Below are 21,249 nucleotides of genomic sequence, written 5' to 3'. Positions count from 1 at the left end.
TATTATGAAGAACAAAATATGTTTATAAATCTAATACATAGGTTAAAACTATTGTGTAAGTATTTTGCCAAAGATTATTCATTGAATTCCTAATTTTAATATTAGCCCCTGCTTAAAATTAATTATCTAAAATTACAATTTAAATTACCATTTAAAATAATTACTGTTCGTATTCAAAGCCTATAAGAGAAATACAACATCCCATGATTTAACATTACTGCAACATTGCCTAAAATTTACAACCATTAAAGAACAGACACTAGTTATAATTCATTGTTGTTGGGTACATCTACAGTCTTAAATTTTTAGTATAAATAATAACCAACCATCTGACCTATGAAACAAATATAAGGAAGTTAATATCTTCTAGTTTAATACACATTGTATCAGAGAACAGACAGGGTGAACCAAAATACATGAATGAATTGCACAAACTAAAATACATTTTTAACAGCTTTATTGAGATATAATATACAAACCACATAATTGTTTACAGTATACAATTCAATAGCTTTTATCGTAATTATAGAATTGTGTAACTATCACCATAATCTAATTTTAAAACATTTTTATCACCCCAAAAAGTAACATCTATACATTAGCTATTACCCCTGCTCCCCATCCTCTACTCCCACAGCCATTACTCTATTTTTGTCACAATAGATTTGCCTGTTCTGGACAGCTCATGTAAGTGGTATCAAAAATACGTGTTTTTTGTGACTAGCTTCTTTCACTTAGCATATATTTAAGGTTCATTAATGTTGTGGCATATATCAATGCCCCACTTCTTTGTCAAATAATATTTCATAGTCTCAACATACCACATTTTGTTTATCCATCCATCAGTTAATGGGCATTTTGGTTGTTTTCACCTTTTAGCTTTTCTAAATCATTCTTTTATGAACATTCATGTATATGTATTTGAGTACCTGTTTTAAATTCCTGTGGATATTCCCCTAGGAATAGAATTTCTGGGTAATATGATAACTCTGTGTTTGACATTGTGATGTAAATGAGGTATAATTTTTGCATCCTATCCCTAACTAAAATAAAATCCATGCTAAGGCATTTAACTGTCTTTTTAATGATGTTTAACAAACTAATTTGTCTAAGCATTAATCATTACTGGAATATCAATTGAACTTCAAATTTTATATAATTAATTCATAGTTGTTTGCAAAGTACTATTAAAGCACTAGTAAAGCTCTTTACATTTTGGATTAAAAGTTCTAGTTAAATATGGAAAGAGCTGCTGAAAGCTGACAGGGTAGCTAGTTGCATTTTTGTTGTTCTTGTTCCTTATCCCTAGTGACCTGTACGTCATCTATTAACTCCAAACATTCCTTCTGTGCATTTTTCCCCTCCTTTTGTTGTGTGTCCAGGAAAAGATTTTTTTTTTAAGATTTTCTTATTCTAGATATAAATAACTGCTATTAGTTTCTGTCTAGAAAATGTGAACTCCATCTATTTGAAAAACTTCACAGTCATGCTAATTTCTCTCTGGAAGGAAGTAATTTTACCTCCTGGAGGTAAATAAAACACCTTTCCTTGAAACATTCTTTCAGGCACTATTCTTTTGCCCAGGGTGGTGGAGGAACTATCTTGACAGGCTGTAGATTCTATCTGTTTTGGTCTATTTAGAGATATTCTTTTAATTCACTGTCACCCAGACTTGGCAGAAATTTCCTTTAACTCTTTCTTGTCACACACCTGTGAAATCACCCAGGCAGATTTCCCCTCCTCTCTTCGTTTCAAAGTGAATTTATTTGTTTAATGAGATGTTCTTCAAAACACAGGACAAACTTTTGTGACCCCTTTAACTTTCATTCTTAGAGGCATTCCAAGCAAATGAGAAGCTCTCATTCTAGTAGTTGAGTCCTAGGTACTCAAAGCACTCACTGACCAAAAATATAGAACACTGTAAGTAACTGTTTACAGACACAGACAATTGTACAGGAAACCTCTGAACCCATTCCTGTAGGATACAATTTTAACTCTTCGACAAATGTAAATACTGATACAAATATATACACAAACCCACTGCAGGCAAAACACAAAATAACTTAAGATTTCTGTGAATGTTGTCATAGGATAATTTTCAAAAAGTTAAACATGACTCTTAAATATAGAATGAACAGTCAAAGATTTATTTAACTCATAAATGAGGGAGCCAGCAGGATGGCAAAACTGGTGCAAAGAGTGTTCAAGGAATTATTTTTGAAAGGAATGTTAGAATAACATTGCTAGATGTAAAACTAGGTAATGTCCTTCAGGAAAATAAAACCCATAATGTTTTTAGTTTTCTTTTCTACCAGCCAAAAATCTACAAGACTGGAATTTAATCAGTAGAAATTAGTAAGTAAAAAAAAAAAAGGTATATTTCCCCAAGTAATCCATGGGTGGGCCAATTAAATAATTATTCAGTATTACATTGAAAGGATATATTGCTCTACCTTTCCCTCACTTCCAAGTTTTGAATACTTTTTGAAACAATGTACACTTGCTCATCCTAAATGTTCTTTTTAAGGGCTTTGGTTGTTTCTTAGTAATATAGTAAACTTTAAGCCGTAGAATGTGTCAAATACATAACACCGGTGGTGGAAATCTTCAAACTTAGAACATGGGTTCTAGGAACAGAAGTTTTGGGTTCTACACTTCCACACTTACATCCCTCCAATATCAAATACTGCTCTGATTTCACCCTGGGGGAGGAGTCCTGTTTTAACTCCAACCCCAAGTTCAACCACTTCTTAGAGCTCAAACAGCTCTCCAAGCTCTCAACTTAGATGGCAAGTCATTTTAAGCCCAGTAGAATGGGAGTCCCTTCAGATGGCCATTAGACATTGACATTCAAGTGCTCAAATTGCCGTATCTCAGAAAAAAAAAATCCAGCGATCAAGAAGCATAACACAATGGGTAACAATAGCATATATGCCATGAAGTACCTTGATCCAGAGGCTGACAATAACTGTTTCTCTTGAGGTGAGCAGGTCTCCGAGGGAGTTCTGAGAACCATTGCAACAGGAATTGACAAGCTGTGGCCCATGCAGTTTGAGTGAGTGCAAACTGTTTTGGTATGGCCCACTTGCTGAGATTGGCTTTTCTATTTTTAAAGGATTGTTTAAATTTTTTAAAAAGAATATGCAACATAGGCCAGGCGTAGTGGCTCACGCCTGTAATCCCAACACTTTGGGAGGCCGAGGTGGGCAGATCATGAGGTCAGGAGATCGAGACCATCCTGGCTAACACGGTGAAACCCTGTCTCTGCTGAAAGTACAAAAAATTAGCCGGGCATGGTGGCCGGCGCCTCTAGTCCCAGCTACTCGGGAGGCTGAGGCAGGAGAATGGCATGAACCTGGGAGGTGGAGCTTACAGTGAGCTGAGATCGCGCCACTGCACTCCAGTCTCGGTGACAGAGCGAGACTCTGTCTCAAAAAAAAGCAACATAGACCGCATATGATTTATAAACCCTAAGTATTTGCTTTCCCTCCCTTTATAGGAAAAAGTTTATGGATCCTTGCATTTTAAAAAAGATTGACAATTTACTTGTTAGTGTGTGTTAAAGCTTTGTAATAAACTTGCTGTAAGGGAGGAGTTTGTTAGTAGGCTACTTCAGAGATTTGCTCTTGATAGGGACATTTTGTAGCAAAAGAGAATGGTTAGAAAAATTACTAGATTTGACATCAAAATAAAACAATATTTTGTTAAAGGTCACTAAATTCTTGGTTGACAGCTGGTCAACTGCATGGGTCATATCTAATTTCCCAAAATAAGTCCTAGTGTCATTAAAGTTCATGAGAATCAATTACAGAAGCATTTTGTCAGGAACACTCATTTCTTTCTGAGAGGAGGTTGTAAGTAATATCACACAAACAGGTTTGGGGCTATTTTTCTTTTTCAAGGCAATGTAGTATATTTTTAAAAGCATACACTGGAGTGCTGGGGTGCAGTAAAAGAAAAGTAAAACTGTAGGAATCTTTTGATGCCACACTAACTCATACCTTGTTGGAATTTAGATACACAATGAAATATGAAGATAAAACAATGGGAAAAGAATCAGAAGACCATCACAGAGTGGGTTAGAGCATTGAAAACAGGATCTGTGTGGGAAAGATGAAAGGAATTGAGATATTGCTGCTAAGATGGGGTCCAGGAAAAAGTTAGTAATTATTTCCAGGGGTATGAAAAGGTCTCTGAATCTGAGGAGCAATTTTGCATCTCTTCTGAAAAGAGATGAGTTTGACCTGCTGCACAAAGATTTTGGTGGTTAAGAATAATAATTTTCAAGCTTCAAGTAATCAACCTTTTCACAAATTTGCATAGTGGCTGGGTCTCTGGGATATCTTAAAAATAGAACAGAGTTGGGGCTCTCTGTCATGGGTTTAGTGTGGTCTTGCCTGAAGGTTTAGTCAGATAACCCCTTATGATCAGTCTTGCATTATCATTTAAGACCACACTAGGTATGAGGCTCTCAGCAGTGGATCAAAGGGAAAATAAAAGAGGACCACACTGGGTGCAGATCACCAGATCCACTGGCTTTCTAGGGGATTAAAAAGAAAGCCACTGTCCCAGAGGACTTACTCTATGACACAAGGATAGGGTAAACAAATATACAAGTGGCAAGTTATGGGGTCGCAGTATCACAGGAGAAGGGGGAATCGTTGCAATATATAAACATCTGAAAAGGGACACAATTAAAAATACAGCTCATAAGGCAAAGATCTGGAGGAGATGGGGAGACACAGATATCTATGGAGGAGAGGTCTGAGAAGAGGGGACAGCAAATATAAATATGTTCCCCTGGCATTATGGAGGAACAGCAAGAAGGCCAGTGTGGGTGCACAGCTCTGAACAATAGGGAGAGTGGTCGTTAAGAGAGGGTGCTGTAGGCTCATGAAGTGTCTTGTCCACCTCTACTCTGAATGAGATGAGGAACCATTAGAGAGTTCTTAATCTGACTTGCGTTTTCAAAGGATCACTCTGGCTGTGGTAGAGCAATCATTAGCTAACCTTTTGGTCTCAGGGCATTTGTACTCAAATTATTGAAAATTCTAAAGAACTCTAACCCCTAAGAGCTCAGAAATGTAAATCTGATTATTTATTTATTTATTTTAAAATAACAATAATGCCACTGAATGTTAACACAAGTAACATATGTTTTGAAATTATATTTTCCAAAACAAAAGAACAAAAAGATGTCAGTGTTTAAGTTTTTGCAAATGTCTTTAATGTCTGGCAATCAGTCTGTTCACTGTCATGTATCATGTAGCCTCTAGAAAGCTTCACTGTGCAGTCACAAGACAATGAATTTAAAAGGCCAATAATGTTTAGTATTCTTGTGAAAATAGTTTTGACCTCACTGATTCCCCAAAAAGGCACACTGTGAGAAACAATGGTAAAGAGTAGACTAACTGTAAGAGACAAGGATGGAACCTATTATAATAAATGAGACATGCTGGTGCCTTGGGTTATAGCAGGAAAGGTAGGGAGAACCGGTTAGATTCTAGATAGATTTTAAAGATTGAGCCTACAGGTTTTGCTAACAGAATAGACCTGAATGTGAGAGAAAAAAATTAAAAATTGACTCCAAGGTTTTGACCCAGAGGACCTGCAAAGATGGATTTCCTATGTACTGAAATATGGATGGTTGTGGAAATAGCAGATTTGGAGTGAAATGAATAATTATTTTAGACTCGTTAATTTCAATCCAGCAGTATCACTACTAGGTATCTACCCAAAGGAAAATAAATCATTATATCAAAAAGCTACCTGTACTTGTATGTTTATTGCAGCATCATTCATAACAGCAAAGATATGGAATCAATCTAAGTGTCCATCAATGGAAGACTGGATAAAGAAAATGTGGTATATATACACAATGGAATATTATTCAATATATGCACAATGGAATATTATTCATCCATGGAAAAGGGTGAAATCATGTCTTTTGATGGATAGACATGATAGAACATGGATAGAACTGGAGGCCATTTTCTTAAGTGAAACAACTCAGAAACAAATAGTGCATGTTTTCATTGAGAAGTAGGAGCTAAATAATGTGAACACATGGACATAGAGTGGAATAATAGACATTGGAGACTTGGAAGGGTAGAAGTGAGGAGGCAGCTAAGGGATGAGAAATCACTTAATAAGTACAATGAACATTATTCAGGTGATGGTTACACTAAAATCCCAGACTTCACCACTACCCAGTATAGCCATGTAGCAAAATTGCACGTGTACCCTTTAAATTTATACAAAAAAAAAGAGAAATGTCTACTAAACTTCCAGTTGGAAATGTCAAGTCGGCAGCTGGATATTTAAGTGTCAATTCAGGGGATGGACGTCTTACTCCCTTTATATTCCTCAATGCTTTTCAAGGAGAGAATACATAAAAATAAATTTTCTGTGTCCTTCTATGTCTGAAATACACTGTTTATTCTACTCTCAAATTTGAAAGTTAGTTTGGTTGGGTACTAAACTCTACATTGACAACCACTTTCACTAAGAATTTTAAGGCTTTTTACAACTATTTTCTGGCATACAATATTGTTGGTGAAAAGTGTAATACTGATCTGACTTTTGTTTCGTTGTATGCACCCTTTTACCCTCTCTATTTGCTGCCTCCTCCAAGCTTTTAGGATCTTCTCATTATCCCCAATGTTCATAACAGTATGGGTCTTTATTAATTCATTGTGTGCTAGCACTTTAGTAAGCCTTTTTTTTTTTTTTTTGATACAAGGTCTTGCTATGTTGCCCAGACTGGATTTGAACTCCTAGGCCCAAGTGATCCTCCTTCCTCAGCCTCTTGAGTAGCTGGGATTACAGGCATGAGCCACCATGCCCAGCTAGTCAGCAGCCTTTTTAATATGAAGTCCCATGTCCTACAGTTTGGGAAAATTTTCTTGCACTCTCTTCTTGATACCTCTGTGTCATTTTCTCCTTTCACTCTTTAGTTAATTTCCATTATTCAAACATTGAATCTGGTGTCTGTATATTATTTTTCCCCGTCTGTTTTTTTTCTACTTTAAGATGAATTTCATCAACATTATCTAACCGTATGCTGATTTTTTCATTATCTTATTTTTAATTTCCAAGTTTTTTTTCAGTGTGTTTATTTTATAAATACAGTATCTCTTGCTAGCTCTCTGAGAATATTAATTATAGTTAGGAATGTTTTTAAGTGTGAACTCCTGCTCTCTGCTTTACTTTTGGTTTTAGTGTGTCTTTATTTGTTCCTTTGATTGTGTATTTGTCTTATTTATATCTGTCTTTCTGTTGGAGGCATTCCTCAAATGACTGATGATCTATATCTGTATCTTCAAATGTCTTAGTTAGTTTTGTGCTGCTATAACAGAATACCAAGACTGGATAATTTATAATGAATATAAAATTTTGGGCTTACAGTTTTGAAGGCTGGGATCCCAATATCAAGGTGCAGGCATCTGGTGAGGGCCTTCTTGTAGCATTATCATATGGCAGAAGGCATCACATGGTGGAATGGCAAAGACCTAGAGAGAGGAAGAGCTAGAGGGGGCAAATCCACTCCCAAGATAACACTAATGCATGCATGAGGGCAGAACCCTCAAGACCTAAACAACTCTTAAAGATCTCCTTACTGCCCTTGCTAACATATATCCCTTACTTGTCTGTTGAGGATGATTAATACTAAGCCTGCATCCCATCTCAGAGGTGGGGAGGAAGGTATATGGAGGGCTCCTTTAAGGACACAACTCCAAGTTGAGTTCATCTTTTCTGTTTATATGCCATTGGCTAGGACTAAGTCCCACACCATACCTGCCTTCAAGGGGGCTGGAACATGTACTCTATTGTTACGTAAAAAGGAGAGGCTAAATACTGGAAAACAAGCAGCTGTGTCTCGACTGTGATGCTGCCATCTTACAGCGAGAGGTACAAAGAGCACAGGGACATTGTAGTAGCTCACAACAAAGATTCAACATGAGGGCTCTTTCAGTAACCTTTCCTGAAGATTGTATGACTCACCTTCCAAGAACTCTCCCTTGAGGGGACATGTTGATCTCACAGATTGCAGCTAGTTTCCTCAGCCTCAGCTGCTAACCATCCTGTAGACCCTATAAAGGCAGCTGTGTTTCTGGATCGCAGTGGTCAGAGGAACAGCCCTTCCATAAGCTGGCAATCTCCACATCATCGGGTCTAACTGCCTGTCAGGTGTGGGGTGGGGATGGGCCCTTGCTCTTAAGCACCTGTTCATTAACTTTATCATTATTGGTATTAGCTATCGAGGCTTTCTTAAAACTTCGGGTCATGCTCCAGAGATGCTAGGTACTGAGCAAGCTCAAAGAGTCACATAGTCAGTGGGGAATCTAGTAGAAATGCACATTTGAGACCTCTGGGTTTCCAGGCATGTAATTCAAGAATTGGGGCAGTTTGGCATTTCACAGAGTTTGGTTTCTATATATCCATGCAACAAGCATAGGTAACACATGGAGTTACAGATAATTGATTGGGAGGAATTGGCCTTGAGGCAATTCTTGAGGCAGTGGAAAAAATAGCAAATGTTTTCAAGAGGACACCACAATTTGGGGGTACTGTTCGGCACTTTCCATGAACAGAAGATATAGTGGAACATACAGTAAATTGGATTTTTTAGAATCCAGAAGATTCCCAAGAGAGAAGCCTAGCTATTTTTTTATTCAAAGTTTATTAAACAATACAAACATTGTTCTAAAAAGCAAGAAGTCAGGAAATATGTTCTTAATTAAATAATGTAGTTGACAATTTTCACATTTACTGCCAGCTACTTATCCAAGTGTGCATGATTCAAAGGGGTTAAATAACCTGCCCAAAGTCACTAGCTAGTAGCCATAGAGCTAGATTTCAAACCTAGGTCCTTCTGGCTATAAAACATACATTGTAACTATTTCATTATATTATACAAAATGGTGAGTAGAGATGGCTTCCTTTTATTTTTATTTTTTAGATTAATGTGACCACTTATGACTAAACTTAGAATTCTGAAAATGCAGATGTCCAATGAGGTAGCAGTATATACATCTAAGGCAAAAACAGGAGTCTTTTTTGTTTGTTTTACTGTTGACATATATTGCCTTGGACTAAGGACTTCATATCACCCTAAGTGTACAAAACTGTAATCAGTTCATAGGAAGAGAATTTGTACAAAATTAAAATTTTGTATTAAAGTGCTATTACTATATTGTTGGTATCCTAAATAGGAACATATCGTGTCTTTATGAATGGTTTGCCTAACGTGGTAGTGGGCCCATGAAGTAGTGACCATTGTGGTTTAGAAGATGCTTAGTATGGCTGGGTATGGTGTCTCACACCTGTATACCCAACACTTTGGGAGGCCGAGGCGGGCGGATCATGAGGTCAGGAGTTCGAGACCAGCCTGGCCAATATGGTGAAACCCCGTCTCTACTAAAAATACAAAAATTATCTGGGCATGGTAGCGCACGCCTATAGTCCCAGCTACTTGGGAGACTGAGGCAAGAGAATCGCTTGAACCCGGGAGGCAGAGGTTGCAGTGAGCTCAGATTGCACCACTTACTCCAGCCTGGGTGACAGAGCGAGACTATGTATCAAAAAAAAAAAAAAAAAAAAAAAAAAGATGCTTAGTATAATGAAAAGTTACTAAGAATTTCTGAAAAATTTTCAGGGGACCTATTCTTCAAAAGAAGGGAAAAATTTTAAACCTGAACTGGAGTCATGTACATATTAGAATATTTTATAAACAAAAACATAGTTGATAAGATGTGTCATTAATGTTAAGCAGCAGATTTACTTCCAGAGGATCTCAGGAATGAAGTGTATGACTGTGTGTAACTTTACATTTACTCAGCTGGACTAAGATTTGTTTTTTTATTGAAATATACAAAAAGCCCCCTTGTGCCACATCCAAGAGCAGAATAGGTTCCTTATATAAGGAAACCACAAATCTTGAAAACAGCAGTTTCCCTTGATGTTCTTTGGCCACACTACTGTTTGGTTTAACTAGCGTTTCTGGTATTGGAGTTGTTTGAGTCTCAGAATGACTTTGCTTAGAATTTTTATATTTCTGCCTGACCTCTTCCTGTTGACATATTTGAACTGAATCAAAATTATTTGAGTGATCATACAAGCATTGTTAAATATAGCTTTTGAAAACAGCCTAAGGGTCTGAAATATTAACTTATTCGGGTGTGTTTGCTTGGAAACCTGGAATGAAGACTGTTTGAAAATATATTTGTTTTTAGAATATAATCTAAAAAAGGCTTTAAAAATTCTGAGGCTCAGTAAAGTTTTAAAATAGTAATTATTCATATCTCAACATCTCAGACGCCAAGGCATTTTATGTAGTGGAAATGGGGAAGGTGGTAGAATCACTACATTTTAAAAATATGCAGCTATGTCCTCATCTTAAGGAAGATTATACCTAAATACCATTTCTATTTTTATATCAGGATCACCTATGAACAGGATTTAGGAAATCCTCATTATCTTTCCAAAACTACACAATTGATATAAAATTTAACATTTGTGTCATTATTTTTCATTCTGAGTGATAAACTATAAAATGTTTCTTGAAAATATGTATGTACCATATGCTGAAAACAGGCACATTTCTGACAGGGAAATGAACTACCTGTACTCTCATTTAGCTATTGGGTGAAGTGTAGATTCCACTGTTTAAATTCTTTAAAGTTTATAAGCGCCTGACCAAGAGGCTGTAGAGCTAAAAGATTTATAGCCAAAGAATTAGGAGCCACTGCTAATGGAAAAGCAAACAAATTTTTTAAAAAAGTATCTGAGTATGTGTATATTACACTCTAAGTATGATATATATTTTAAAGTGTCTCTGATATTATAATGAGAGTTAATAGGAAATTTTAGGTTGTGTCTTCTCCAGGTTTTTTTTTGTTTGTGTGTGTGTGTGTGTGTGTGTGTGTGTGTGATGAAGTCTTACTATGTTGCCCAGTCTGGTCTCAAACTCTGGGGCTCAAGCAGTCCTCCCGCTTTAGCCTCCCAAGTAGCTAGACTGTGTCAGCCCAGCTATCCCAGTTTTTATGAAACACTTCTGTAAAGGAAAATACCCTTTCCTCCTAACTAATTCCTATATTCATTCAAGAAGGAATTCAACTCAGTTTTCAATTGTTTTGTTCTGTTGTCTACGGAATGTTAGGTTTAGTGACTTAGATTAACCAATTCTAAAAACAGATTACCTGGGTTGTATGCAGGCCCCTCTGCTTACTGCTCTGTAACCCCAGGCAAGATACTGACCTTCCTAAGCCTCCATTTCTTGAGTAAGAGTAGGCTTATAGTACCTGGAGCCCAGAGATATTTGGGCGTTAAGTGATGTAATATGTATGATGCTCCTGACACTTCTAAGTACACAGTAAACCTTAGCTCGTGTTATGATGGAGGTGGGGTTTTCCTTTATACATAAAGAGAACTTCATTTTACAGTAACAGTAATTAACTGTTACTGTTAATAAAACTGTCAATAAAATGGTAATGAACTGTTACTCTAAAATAAAATGCTTATAAATATGGACCCCATCAGAACTACAGTTTTAATGTTCAAAGGATCATCTACATTGAGAAACTGTTTTGAGAGGTAAATCATTGCTGTACATGTGGACTAGCTCTGTGTCATGCAAAAGTGTTACTGCTCAGACAACTAGGTCAGGGGCTGGGCATGCCAAAATGAGCAACCTGGTCTCTGCCCTTACAGAATTTACAGTGTGGGAGTGGAGATAGTTGAGAATATAAATAACCCAGGGGAGTGAAGGGGTGAAGAGAGCAAGTAGGAAAGTGTTGATCTTGGACTGCTTATGAAAATACTCAGCCACGGGCTTCCAAAATAGGACACTGCAGCTGTGGTCTGAGACCCCTTCAAATATTATCCAAGCAGCGTGCTCTTCTTGAGAGAGGGTGGGCTGTGTGGGGAAGCCTGACAGTCCTGATGTGGTGATCTGGGAATGCGTGGTGTCCGGGTAAGTATTAACCAAAGATGTGATATTAAAATATAAATTCATGGAGTACTGAAATCATTTTAAGTGAGTAAACCCTGCCTTTGGTAGGCCCAGATAAAGCTCTGGTTTTTCCCTAAGACCTCACTTAGTGCGTAGCTGTACTTTTTATCACAAACAGAAGAAACAGATGTTTTGGGGGGAATAGGTCTCAACCTCACCTACATGTTGGAATCACTTGAGGACCTTTAAAACAAAACAAAACAGAAACCTCATGCCTGGGCCCCACCCCAGCGGTTCTGATTTAACTGCACCCAGGCATCAGTGTTTTTAAAACTCTCCAGATGATTCCAATGTGCAGCCAAGGTTGAGAGCCACTCTTCCTCCCTATCCTAGGTTTTATTTCCCCCCAGATGCTCCCTAATAAATTTCAGGAGACTAGCTCAGCCAAATTCTGTCAACAAGTTTTCCAATCAGAAGTTATTAATTTAATACCAGTCCATGTGTTTTCCCTTTGAAAACATGTGCACTTTCTGCATTTCAGTAAGTAATGTTGGCTCCTGGAGAAATACTCATCTTAAGCTCCTAGTGGAGCAAAAGAACCTTTCTCATCCAGCACCCTGCCTCCAGACAGCAAGCTCACCATCAAAACATGATTCACTGTCCTATTTTTCACATCTCCTTGGCATGACCAACCCTCAGATTTCGTCCTGTAACCATTTATTTGGTCATTTAACAATGGGTTGTTTCTTCCTAAATCTCTCATGCAGCAGTTTAAAGCCTGTAATGTGCAAAGTTGAAACATTTTGTATTTGGCACTGAAGTCTATCCATGGACATCCAGGCTCTGGACTCCTGTGGTAACCTTTTGTATTCCTTTGCTTGTCTCAATTTACATAGTGTTTCTTTTTGTTTTGTTTTGTTTTCCAAGTTTCAGTTATTTACTAATCAGTGCAATCGCCAATAGATTACATCAACATGATTTCATGCATTTAGAAGAGAAGTATTTCCTGGTTAAGCGGAAAATTGTGTGGATGGCTTCTGGAAGACCTTCATTCTAAAGCAGCTTTATAGTGAAACACTTGTTAGAAATCTGGACCTTCTTTCTTCAGTTTGCTGTAATCCACATTTACTGAGTAGAACTTGTATTGATCATTGGGAGCCAGTTTGTTCCAGGGCTCTGGATTATTCTTTCTGTCCCAACTAACATCTGGATTGAACAATGCCAGACAGGAGATACAGTGCTGCTCCAGTACCTCCAGCTCCAATGAATACAAAGAGGGAGATCAAGCTTAGATGCTTCTTGGACTGAGTGATGATCTGGTGGAGCATGTTTGCTGAAGAGGCCTCCGATTGGAAAGGAGAGAACCAGCCTAGCCACCAGGCTCTGGGCTAAGTAGTATCTCCATAGTGTTTCTTTATAGGTTCTGTTTCTACCACTTTACTCTTCTAATTAACAGATATCTAGTGAATGACAAATATGGGCCAGACACTCTTCTGGGCATTAGGGACAAAACATTTTGCAAATTGGGCAAAAATTTCTGCCCTCCTGGGACTTGCATTCAAGTGGGAGGAGAGAGAAAAGGAAATGCATAATTAGCTAAAATATATATAGTATGTTCAAAGGTGTTAAGTGCTATGGAGAAAAATAAGGCAGGGCAGGAGGAAAGGGAGTGCTATGGCTGAGATATGGTGTGATATTAAATAGGCTTTGCAGTATTATCTAAACAAGAGGAGGGTGAAGGCTTGGACCAGAGGAGTAGGGATAGAAATGGTGAAAAGTGGTTGCAATCTGGGTAAATTTCAGCAAGGCCTAAAGAAGGTGAAGGATTGAGCCCTGCAGATACCAGGAAGATGAGAATTCCAGACAGAGCTGTTGCAAATGCAAAAGCAGGAGTGAACCTGGGGTGCCAAGAAACCACTCTAACAGGGGCATCCGATCTTTTGGCCTCCCTGGGACACACTGGAAGAATAAGAATTGTCTTGGGCCACACATAAAATACACTAATGATAACTGATGAGCTAAAAGAAAAAAAATCACAAAATCTCATAATGTTTTAGGAAAGGAAAGCTTGCAAATTTCTGTTGGGTCATATTCAAAGCCATCCTGGGCCACAAGCGGTCTGCAGGCCACAGATTGGACAAGCTTGTGCTAGAAGGCCCAGTGTGGCTGGAGCAAAGCGAGTGTGCAGGAGAGGGCTATGAGACTGGTGTGGGGTGGGAGTGAGATTGCAGAGGGCCTTTTAGGACTTTTATAAAGATTTTGGCTTTTTCACAGAGTGAGATGGAGAATTATTAGAGGATTTTGAATGGAGAAGAAACCCAGGATCATTCTAGTTGCTCACTTGAGACGACTCTCTAGGGGTCATTGGTAGAAGTGGAGAGACTAATCAGGAAGATATTGCAATAATCTTGCAATAATCTAATTGAGAGATGATGGTGGCTTGGATCGGGGTAGCAGCTAAGATGGGTCAGAAATCGTTGGAATCTGAATATATTTTTGTAGGTAAAATTTTTTGCCCTTATGTCTATGTAATATTTTTTGATATTCCTCTTAAAATAGAGCCCTAAACTCCAGTAAGGGACCTGAATAATGCTAGTTATAGCAAAAGGTTAATAACTGTCTAACTCTTGAATACCACAAATTTAGTATTGTGTTTTCTGCCCCTGCCATGGGGTAGATATTATTTTCCTATGTTTCTTTTTTTTTATTATTATACTTTAAGTTCTGGGATACATGTGCAGAACCTGCAGGTTTGTTACATAGGTATGCACGTGCCATGGTGCTTTGCTGTGCCCATCAACCCGTCGTCTACATTAGGTATTTCTCCTAACGCTATCCCTTCCCCAGCCTCCCATCCCCCGACAGGTCCCAGTGTGTGATGTTCCCCTCCCTGTGTCCATGTGTTCTCATTGTTCAACTCCCACTTATGAGTGAGAACATGCAGTGTTTGGTTTTCTGTTCTTGTGTTAGTTTGCTGAGAATTATGGTTTCTAGCTTCATCCATGTCCCTGCAAAGGACATGAACTCATCCTTTTTTATGGCTACATAGTATTCCATGGTGTATATGTGCCACATTTTCTTTATCTAGTCTATCATTGATGGGCATTTGGGTTGGTTCTAAGTCTTTGCTATTGTGAAGAGTGCTGCAATAAACATGTTACATGTGGCCGGACGCGGTGGCTCACGCCTGTAATCCCAGCACTTTGGGAGGCAGAGGCGGGCAGATCATGAGGTCAGGAGATCGAGACCATCCTGGCTAACACAGTGAAACCCCGCCTCTACTAAAAATACAAAAAATTAGCCGGGCATGGTGGCCGGCGCCTGTAGTCCTAGCTACTCAGGAGGCTGAGGCAGGAGAATGACGTGAACCCAGGAGGCGGAGCTTGCAGTGAGCCGAGATCACGCCACTGCACTCCAGCCTGGGCGACAGAGCGAGACTCCATCTCAAAAAAAAAAAAAAAAAAAAAAAAAACATGTGCATGTGTCTTTATAGTAGAATGATTTATAATCCTTTGGGCATAGACCCAGTAATGGGATTGCTGGGTCAAATGGTGTTTCCGGTTCTAGATCCTTGAGGAATTGTCACACTGTCTTCCACAATGGTTGAACTAATTTACACTCCCACCAACAGTGTAAAAGCGTTCCTGTTTCTCCACATCCTCTCCAGCATCTGTTGTTTCCTGACTTTTAATGATCGCCATTCTAACTGGTGTGAGATGGTATCTCATTGTGGTTTTTATTTGCATTTCTCTGATGACCAGTGATGATGAGCTTTTTTTCATGTTTGTTGGCTGCATAAATGTCTTCTTTTAAGAAGTGTCTGTTCATATCGTTTGCTCACTTTTTGATGGTGTTGATTTTTTTCTTGTAAACTTGTTTAAGTTCTTTGTAGATTCTGGATATTGGCCCTTTGTCAGATGAATAGATTGCAAAAAATTTCTCCCATTCTGTAGGTTGCCTGTTCACCCTGATAACAGTTTTTTTTGTTTGTTTGTTTGTTTTTTGCTGTGCAGAAGCTCTTTAGTTTAATTATATCCCATTTGTCAATTTTGGCTTTTGTTGCCATTGCTTTTGGTGTTTTAGTCATGAAGTCTTTGTCCATGCTTATGTCCTGAATGGTATTGTCTAGATTTTCTTCTAGGGTTTTTATGGTTTTAGGTCTTACATTTAAGTCTTTAATCCGTCTTGAATTAATTTTTGTATAATGTGTAAGGAAGGGGTGCAGTTTCAGTTTTCTGCATATGGCTAGCCAGTTTTCCCAACACCATTTACTAGATAGGGAACCCTTTCCCCATTTCTTATTTTTGTCAGGTTTGTCGAAGATCAGATGGTTGTAGAGGTGTGGTGGTATTTCTGAGGCCTCTATTCTGTTCCATTGGTCTATATATGTGTTTTGGTACCAGTACTATGCTGTTTTGATTACTGTAGCCTTGTAGTATAGTTTGAAGTCAGGTAGTGTGATGCCTCCAGCTTTGTTCTTTTTGCTAAGGATTGTCTTGGCTATGTGAGCTCTTTTTTGGTTCCATATGAAATTTAAAGTAGTTTTTTCTAATTATGTGAAGAAAGTCAATGGTAGCTTGACAGTGATAGCATTGAATCTATAAAATTACTTTGGGCAGTATGGCCATTTTCACGATATTGATTCTTTCTATCCATGAGCATGGAATGTTTTTCCATTTGTTTGTGTTCTCTCTTATTTCCTTGAGCAGTGGTTTGTAGTTCTCCTTGAAGAGGTCCTTCACATCCCTTGCAAGTTGTGTTCCTAGGTATTTTATTCTCTTTGTAGTAATTGTGAATGGGAGTTCACTCATGATTTGGTTGTCTATTATTGCTGTATAGGAATGCTTGTGATTTTTACACATTGATTTTGTATCCTGAGACTTTGCTGAAGTTGCTTATCAGCTTAAGGAGATGATGATGGGGTTTTCTAAATATACAATCATGTCATCTGCAAACAGAGACAATTTGACTTCCTCTCTTCCTATTTGAATATCCTTTATTTCTTTCTCTTGCCTGATTGCCCTGGCCAGAACTTCTGATACTACGTTGAATAGGAGTGGTGAGAGAGGGTATCCTTGTCTTGTGCCGGTTTTCAAAGGGAATGCTTCCAGCTTTTGCCCGTTCATTATGATATTGGCTGTGGGTTTGTCATAAATAGCTCTTATTATTTTGAGATACATTCCATTAATACCTAGTTTATTGAGAGTTTTTAGCATGAAAGGGTGTTGAATTTTGTTGAAGGCCTTTTCTGCATCTATTGAGATAATCATGTGGTTTTTGTCATTGGTTCTTTTTATGTGATGGATTATGTTTATTGATTTGTGTATGTGTAGGCCTAGGTTAGTATACATGTTGGTGTCTTCGTTTTTAGTTAAAAAGTTTAAAAAGCAAAATATAATAATTTAGTAGCAAAAAACTTATTGAATAAGGAATAAAATATATTTTTGCGCAGCTATAAAATGTGTTTGTGTTTTAAGCCAAATGTTATTATGAAAGTGTCAAAAAGTTAAAAAGAATGTTTAAAGTTTAAAAAGCAAAAAAGTTGCAGTAACCTACAGCTTATTGTTGAAGAAAGAAAAATATTTTTTTATAAATTTAGTGTAGCCTAGGTGTACAGTGTTTATTATAAAGTCTATGGCAGTGCAAAGTAACATCCTAGGCCCTCACATTCACTCACCACTCACTTGCTGACCCATCCAGAGCAACTTCCAGTCCTGCAAACTCCATTCATGGTAAGTACCCTCTGGTGTACTATTTTTAATCTTTTATACATTTTTTATTGTACCTTTCCTATGTTTCGATACACAAATACTTACTATTATGTTGCAGTTACCTACAGGATTCAGTACAGGAAAATGCTGTACAGATTTATAGCCTAGGAGCAAGAGGCCAAACCCTATAGCCAAAGTGTGTAGTAGGCTATACCGTCTAGGATTGTATAAGTACATTGTATGACATCCACACGACAAAATTTCCTAATGATGCGTTTCTCAGAACATATCCCCATTATTAAGCAACATATGACTGCATTTTGACCCAAATGATCAATGATTGCTATTGCACTGCTGTTGCTTAATAAACATGTACATTCCCTTCTTGCAGTCTTTACCTTATTCCATGGTAGGTCCCTGGAAGTTGACAGAGGCCAGCAATGTGAGTAGAGGAAAAAACAGGATACTGTTAATAATATAAAGGAGACGAGTTAACGGGTGCAGCACACCAACATGGCACACGTATACATATGTAACAAACCTGCACCTTGTGCACATGTACACTAGAACTTTAAGTATAACAAAAATATATATATATATATAAAGAAGCCCATGATTCAAAACAAATGAGGCCCAGGACAGTTCTTGTCCCACTCCTCTCCTTTGTTCCTTCTCCCAACTCTCTAAATAAGATAGATTTGTCCTTTTCCAGCTCCATGCAGATCTCTCAGGTGGCCTCTTATGACTTCTTTGCTTCCTCTTTGCCCCTAAACAGGGTGCAGGTATCATGAGAAAATGCAGAGTAGTACAAAAGAAATCTGGTGTTCTCTTCCCCAAAACCAAGTGCACCTTACTCTAATTTCTGTTAGTCACATAAACATTTCTGTTATTCATTTTAATAACTGGAAGAATTTCAGATTAAGTAGATGCTCATTTCTCATTTCATTGGTTCAGCAATTACTTATTGAGTACCTTTTATGTGCCAGGTACTGTTCTAGGCTCTGGGAGACAAGAGTGAACAAAACAAAGTCCCCATTTCTTAGGGAGCTTACCTTATGATGCAGCAGAGAGACAGAAGTACAACTAACTGAGTAATACCTGTATAGTACATCTGATAAAGATAATGCTATTGAGGAAAGCAACTTAGGGAATGAAAAAGGGAGTGCTGGGATGGCATGCTCTTGCTTTTGGTGAGTTGGTATTAATATTTTCAATAGGGTAGCCAGGAAAGGTGTCTCCAATAATGATATATGTGCAGAGACCTGAAGGAAGTGAGAAAACAATATTCCTGCCAATATCTGGTGGCAGAACACTCCTTGCTGCAGGAAGTCCTTAGACCGTTTTCTCCTCTCTATATGCTGCCTAGGTGGTTTCATCCTATCACTTTTTATAACCCTAATGACTCCCAAACTTCTATCTCTATCCCAGATCTTTCCTATCTCTAGTCCAGTGTATCCAGCTGTTTGCGGAGCCCCTCCACTTGGGTGTCTAGTAGACATCTCAGATTTCAGATGTCTCTATCCAAACTCCTTATTCCCCACTCCCTAAACCTACTTTCTGTAGCCTCTCACTCCCTTTATAAAATGGCAACTCCATTATTTCAGCTTCTCAACTTAAAAATATTGGACTCATAATGATTCTTCTCTCTCAAACCTCACACCCAATCCATCAGCTAGAGCACGAGTTACTTATATTGGGAAAAACTAAAAAAGGAGTAAACCTAGGGCAGTGGGAGGAAGAAATTAAGGTAAAATACAAAGCAGAGCAGTAATAGAGCTACTTGCTGGGCAGTGTTTGATGGGATGAGGAAAATCTAAGCTGAAGGCATTTGAGCCTTGGAACTCAGGTTGCTGGGAAATCACACCCTAAGCCACATTCCCTTAAAAGAGCTAAAACTTTAAAGTGGTTTGCTATGTTTTGATATGTCTTAACATCAAGAGTGAGTTAGTTGGCAAAACTCAAGCTGTCAACCCATGGGTTAGAAAGAGACTTTAGGTACCCGTGAGAATATTTTACATAAAGTTTACCTAAAGTATTTTCCATTTCCTGCTTCTGGAAACATTGTGGGACCTGAATGGAGAAGCCAGAAGTGCAAAGTCATAATAATAATTTTAAAAAACAGTGAGCATTTGAACCAGTCGTAGAAAAATGAACGTTCTTTGTTGGCATATCTACAATAAAGCAAAACACTTAGCTGAAACATCAGGGAAAGGAAATGATAAATGTCATGGGGTAAAAGATGGTTAAATACTTAAGTATCTTGATTATATTAATTTGAACAATGAAAAGGAAGTAAGTAGTCACTGTCCTTCTGTTTTGATTTGGTATACATTTCCCAGCATTCAAATTCTCAGCACAGAAGGTTCTTGCTGTTTTGCTGCACCAAGTTCTTGGAAATCACATACAGATCCCCCTAAAGGAGATTGGAAGAGTGCAATATTTGGGGACTGCGTTCTCCACCCAAGGATTTAGCATCAGATGAAAAACAGGTATAACCAAGAGCATAACACAAAAGAGCTTCAGTGGCTCTGGTAAAATTTTATTTTTTTTAGCTATTTATTATAGAAGGATAAGTTTCACCCTAGTGACTCCTTCATGGACAGAAGCAGAATCCTTTATAACTTCTAAAAAGATCATTCCTCAGACTGGATTTCTCTCAGTGTCAGATTTTAGGCTACAGTGTTCAAGTCACAAATATGATTGCCCTGAATGCAATCCTGAAAGAGGTGAATTTCCAAATAGGTCCTTTTGCCAATGGATATCAAGTCAGAATTTCCCGTAAAGGAGATTGTTAGAGACTAAAATAATTTCCCTCTTTAAATGAAATGAGCTTGGACATTGGAATCTGAAAGCCCTGAGGTGGAATTTTTGCTATGCCCTTCACAGGCTTTCCAATCTTGGAGAAATTATTTAATCTCTCTTTGTATGTTTCCTCTTCTGTACAGCAAAGATAATACCTACCTCGTGGATTTAATATGGAGGTTCAACAGATAACATGTTTAATGTCTGGCAATTAGTAAGCATGATAACATTATATGTCAATTATATACCTTTTATTTCCTATTTAACCAACACAATTTTTTTAAGTTTGTTTCTTCTGTTTTTATAAATAATTCTATTTTAGTGTGGTACCTCAAATTAGGATAGAAGTCTCCAAACACCGATAAATTCTTATTCTCAAAAGTAAACTTCATTATTCACAATAACCAAGATGTAAAAATAACCAAAATGTCCATTGACAGATGAATAGAAAAAGAAAATGTAGTATATACACACAATGGAATACTACTCAGCCTTTAAAAAACAGGAAATTCTGCAATATGTGACAACATGGATGAATGAGGACGTTCTGATAAGTGAAATAAGCCAGTCACAGAAAGATATATGATTCCATATGTGAAGTATCTAAAATAGTCAAATTAATAAAATCAAAGAGAACACTGGTGGTTGCCAGGGGCTGGGGGGAGGGGGAAATGGGGAGCTGTTAATACTAACCAATGGGCATAAAGTTTCTGTTTGCAACATGAGTAAGCTTTAAAGATCTGCTGTACAACATTGTACCTATAGTTACCCAAACTGTATGGT

General features: G+C 37.8%; 1 protein-coding gene and 1 pseudogene across 1 annotated transcript in view; one reads left to right on the top strand and one right to left on the bottom strand.

Moving 5' to 3' along the window:
• Positions 1-21,249, top strand: part of LRRC8C (leucine rich repeat containing 8 VRAC subunit C) — an 83,634-nt gene that overhangs the window by 15,043 nt on the left and 47,342 nt on the right. The gene's annotated exons all lie outside the window — the stretch shown is intronic.
• LOC101134741 (cytochrome c oxidase subunit NDUFA4-like) lies at positions 13,035-13,281 on the bottom strand (annotated as a pseudogene).

This window comes from Gorilla gorilla, chromosome 1 (genome assembly GCF_029281585.2).
Source record: "Gorilla gorilla gorilla isolate KB3781 chromosome 1, NHGRI_mGorGor1-v2.1_pri, whole genome shotgun sequence".
In the NCBI taxonomy this organism is placed as follows: domain Eukaryota; kingdom Metazoa; phylum Chordata; class Mammalia; order Primates; family Hominidae; genus Gorilla; species Gorilla gorilla.
The sequence above is the reverse complement of the archived record's forward strand: the minus strand, read 5'-3'. Positions and strand labels throughout refer to the sequence as shown.